We start from the raw sequence: 5,338 nt of genomic DNA, 5'->3' as shown, positions 1-5,338 counted from the left end.
TCATATAATTATACATAGTCTTAAGAATATATATATATGCTTGAAATTATAAAGTAACACAAAATATCAAAAGCATAGAGTTATATAAAGGGTTCAACAGATACAAACATATATGTATATATTTAACAAAAAACTATGCAGTTATCCAAAATATCATATAGCAATTTTATCTGGTGTTTTGGCGTGTAAATACTTTAGGATTTTTTTCTCTAGTTGCATTAATTGCCTCATGTCGTACTCCCCTATGTAAAGGAGTAACATAAAATGTTTTCTTCTTTTACTACTCACAAAGTTGGTTTTTTCCCCCAATCGATGCTTGTAATCATATCATCTCCCATACCAGGAAAAAAATAACAATAGCAGTGTAATAGTAACAAAAAATACTTGCTCATTCTTACTGATCTATCAAAAACAAAAATAGAATTTGGGTTTTACATGAACCTGTTGCAAGGAATTGCACTCGGTATTAGCCAGGGTTCTCTAGAAGAACAGAACCAAGACAATATATATGAAAGTATGATTATAAAAAGGGGATTGATTAGATTGGCTTACATGACCAGAAACTGGATAGTCCCACAACAGCCATCTGCAGGCTGGAGTGTTGGAGGTACCAGTAGCTGCTCCATCCAAGAAGCTGAGCTTCAGAGTAGTAGGGAACAAGGATGCAACCCCAGTCCAGGACCAAAGGCCTGGAATCTCCCTGGAAAGCCTCCAGTCAGTCTACTTTGGGACCCTGAAGGAACTGGAGTCTGAAGTCCTCAGGAGGTCACCCACTCAAGAATAACTGAGCTTGTATCTGCTGCTGCTTCCACCTTTTTGTCCTTCTACCTTTGTGTCCCATTCAGGACCCCAACCTGTTGGACTGCACTGCCCACATTTAGAGTGAATCTCCCCCTCAGTTTGTTTTCCCACAAGTGAATCATTCCTAGAAAGACCCTCATAGACATACCCAGAAGCCTTAATCTTAGACATCTCCTAATCCAATCAAGTCAACAATTCACACGTGTGCCACATCCTAAAAATGTCCATGCTCATCTTTAAATGTAATCTACCCTCACCCATTCCAACACAGGGAAAAATAATTGTCTTTACTTTTCAGGAGTAATGCATTCCATGCTGGCTCAATATTTTTCTCTGAAATCCATACTTAGGCTTCTCAAACTACATTATGTTTGTGAATCACTGGAGGAACTTGTTATAATGCAGACTTAACTTCAATAGGACTGAGATGGGGCCAAGAGTCTGAATTTCTAATTGTTACCAAGTGATACTCATAATGCTGAGTTGTGAGCCAAACTTTGAGTATCAAACTTATATGGTTATGACTATTAAGCAAAAATGTGACACCAAATTGATTTCTAGTTCAGTGTATTTCATTAATAGATGATAATGCTGGATTACCTACATTATATATTTACTTATACCAAACTTGGAATTGTAAGAATGCACTAAAATCTAAATTTCAAAAGAAAAGGCATTGAAGTATTTCAATAGAATATGTAAGAATGATTTAATACAGAAATGTGTATCATGCTAATAGCACTGAGTTTATTCAGGAACATTCAGCAATTTATAACAGAATGATAGTGACCCATGTTATATTTTATTCTAATAGTTTGGAAAGGTTAATTGGTTTTTAGATTCTTAATCATATGCTCAGAGAAAGAAGTCACTTTGTGGTTTTATATTTCAAAGAGGAAAGTATTTTGGCTTTGGGTGTGTTTCTAAAATTTTACATGTGATAAGCTCAGAATTTTGAATAGGATCTAAATAACAGTAATATGTACACAATTTCTACTCCAACTATGAGCTGTATATATTAGAATAATCGATCTACAAAAGGAAGTTTTCTCTGCAATATACATTGTGGAAAGATTATTTTGCCAACATTGAGGTTCTGACATGTAATTTTCTTTATCCTTGGTCCCGTTTATATGATGTATGTGCTAGTTTATTGTATTTAGAAGGAAGAGAAGGGTCTACTGTGTGTAGATGAAGCATATGCCAAGAGTATTAAAATTAATATTTTTTAAAATCTATTTTTACAAATTAACTCTTTTTAGTGATACTTTTTAATTTCTTATTTTTTATTTTTTATTTATTATAATTAGTCATACATGACAGTGCAGTGCATGTTGACACATTGTACACTTTGTACAACTTCTCTTTCCTCTGGCTGAGAGTCACACTGGCACTGTAATCATACATATACAAAGGATAATGTGTCTCTCATTCCACCATCCTTCTCACTCAGACATCATGCCTTCCCCTCCCCTGATTCCCCTCTGCCCAATCCAAAGTTCCTCCATTCTTCCCTAGCTGCCCCCCGCCCCCCATGATGGATCGGCATCTGCTTATCACAGAAAACATTCAGCCTTTGTTTTGGGGGGTTTGACTTATTTCCCTTAGCATGATATTCTCCAGGTCCATCCATTTACTGGCAAATGCCATAATTTCATGCTTCTTTAAGGCTAAGTAATACTTCATGGTGTATATATACCACATTTTCTTTATTTATTCATCTGTTGAAGGACATATAGGTTGGTTCCATAGTTTAGCTATTGTGAATTGAGCTGCTATGAATACTGATGTGGCTGTGTCACTGCAGTATGCTTATGTCAAGTCCTTTGGGTACAGACCAAGGAGTGGGATAGCTGGGTCAAACGGTGGTTTCATTCCAAGTTTTCTGAGAAATCTCCATACTGCCTTCCAGAGTGGTTGCATCAATTTGCATTCCCATCAGCAGTGTATGAGTGTACCTTTTTCCCCACATCCTCACCCACTTATTTTTGCTTATATTGAAAATTGCCATTGTGACTGGAGTGATATTTATTCTTAATCTTAAAACTAGGGGGGTCGATCAACCAGTGTGGGCCTGGTGGAGCAGGGAGGCAAGCAGAAGTTGTGAGGTGACCTGGAGCATCTGGGCCACTCACGGTGTGCCCTTCAGCCTGGTGGGGAGCTGCACCAGTTGGAGGCCCAGGGCAACCTGCCTTGCTCTCAGTGTCCATCTGTCTGGAGTGCAGCCAGCAGACATGACCAATCCACCAGGGGCACTGGTACTTGCAGGCCCAGGGTGAAGAGGGTGTGTCCCAGATCAACCCAAGCAAGAAGGTGAACCAGGCCCAGGAAGTGAGCCGGGGACAAGGAGGTGACCGAGGTGACCCAGGAGGAGGAGGTGGCTCTAATAGAACCCAGGTAACAGCAACAGCTGAGCTCTGCATGACCATCACCCACAACCCTGAGTGTACGACCTTCATGTTCCCCCACAGCAAGACAGCAGTGAACCTATTGTCCAGGACCTGGTCCTGGTTGTTGAAGAGGCCATAGAGATTCCACTGGATTTTCAGAAATTCACATTTAAGGGAAAACCTTTGAAGGAAATGGAAACACCATTTTCAGCACTTGGAATACAAAATGGTCTCCAGGTCATGTTATTTGGACTGAAGAACAGTCCAGAGGAAGAGGCTGAAAAGAAGAAGTTGAAAGATTTGAAGAAGTCAGTGGAGAAGAGAGTTGACCACCTGGAAGATTTGAATCAAGAACTCACTGGACTCCAGCAGGGTTTTCTGGCCAAGAATATGTGAGCTGAAGCTCTCCGCAAACTTGATAGGCGAGTAAAAAAAGGCACAATTGAGCAGTTTATGAAGATCTTAGAGGCGATTGACACAATAATCCTACAGGAAAATTTCAAAGACAGTAGGCTAAAAAGAAGGATTTGGTGAAAGAAGTTCAGGCATCCCCAGGTGAGTGTGGCAGAGTGGAGCAGAGCATCTGCCAGGAGACTCAGGGGCTGCCGTCTACAAACTTGGCCCTTGCTGAGTGAGGTGCAGTGGAGAAAGGTTCTGACAGAAAAGCAGCTCTGTCCTCTCTGGAACAGAAGTTGCCTGTTTCTCCAGGGTTGTTAAAGGCAACTGGCCAGATATCAATCCGACACCAATTCTCCATGAAAAAGTACTATATTTGCAACCTTAAGTAGAGCTCCTGTCTCTTCTTATTCTGTTTCTGTGGGACTGTACAATCCAGCAGCTGCTGTTCCCCAGCTCTTTTGACCTTCAGGTTCTTTCTTTAGGCTGGTGAGAGCTCTTGTGTATCCTAAGTTGGTTCTGGGTTCATGGGGCACCCTGGTCTTCAGACTTGAGGATTTTCTTGACTTTGTAAGTCCAGAGTCTCATAGATATAAAACCAGAATTACTAGTGAGGAACATTGAGAATGTCTTGGAACAGGTGTTTGGCACACAGGTAATCCACAGTGTCCCATGTGACCCAATTCCTGAACATCTGGCTGGATTATTGGTTTAAAGACCCTGTCCTCACTTCCCAGTGACCCTGCCCAGCCACAGGTCTTGAGATACCAGGGAGCCATTCCTGGGGTGGGTTCCTACATGGACTTCTTTCGCCTAACCAGCTCCTCAGTGTGTTCAAGTGTTGACCTCAGTCTTTGCTTGAAAGCAGGCTAGAGCCATGACTCAGGAAGGACAAAGAGGGTAGAAATCAGGAAGCTTCTTAGGAGTGTCATATGCTTCCTTCAAGGATGTTTGTATTAACCATACCCTACTGAGGTCTTCAAGGCTGTTCTCCTGGTTTCATGAATTTCCTCCCACCACCATTGCTACCAAAACCAGTGTTTATAACCATCCTCAGCAACAAACAAACAAAAAACCAACTAGGTATTTAACCAGAACATATTAAAAGAGATATGTCGCCCGCTATAATTTCAACAAACCTGTTTTTCCTATTTTGAAATAGCTATTTTTTTTTTCCCAAGCTCAGGAAGTTGCTTTTTACAACAATGCACCTGTAGTCCTCCTAAGATTTTCCTTCAAGTCATGTCAACTATTTTATAAACCAGTGAATTTAAAATAGATATTGATTTGTCCCATTTCAAATTATAAAAATTGTGAATAATGTGAAAAATACAGTAACCTAAATATGACTTAAAGGTAAGAAATTGTTTTGAATATGTGTTCATCTCAAAGGTCCCATTTATATTTATATTTCTTAAACATTTTTCAAAATTATAACCCGTGCATATTATTTTCTTTGATTATAGTGTTATTACTAATGGGCTACTGAATAATCTACATCTGGGAGAACAAATAAAAATAGACTAGCTATACATTTATAAAGCCCTCTTCCCCTCTGGTCACTCACGCAGCCTTTGGAATCACTCATCCTCAGCGCTAGGAGTCTGTTCCCGGAGGTGATCCAGGTCCTGAGTGCGGGGTGCCTTTCTCGCCGCCTTCTGGGCAGGTGGCTGTGTGGCAGTCGGGCGCCGCTCCCTGGCCGCTGAGTGCCACAGACCCGGCCACGGTCGCCGGGCCCTCCGAAGTGGGTG

General features: G+C 40.8%; 1 pseudogene across 1 annotated transcript; it reads left to right on the top strand.

Annotated features, from left to right (window-relative positions):
- The first annotated feature begins 435 nt into the window (after positions 1–435).
- Positions 436–5,080, top strand: LOC306660279 (BAG family molecular chaperone regulator 1-like; annotated as a pseudogene). Its single transcript has 2 exons — positions 436–463; positions 3,247–5,080. The product of its transcript is annotated as a BAG family molecular chaperone regulator 1-like (transcript).
- Positions 5,081–5,338: the final 258 nt, after the last annotated feature.

This window comes from Sciurus vulgaris (genome assembly GCF_902686455.1).
Source record: "Sciurus vulgaris genome assembly, chromosome: 4".
In the NCBI taxonomy this organism is placed as follows: Eukaryota; Metazoa; Chordata; class Mammalia; order Rodentia; family Sciuridae; genus Sciurus; species Sciurus vulgaris.
The sequence above is the reverse complement of the archived record's forward strand: the minus strand, read 5'-3'. Positions and strand labels throughout refer to the sequence as shown.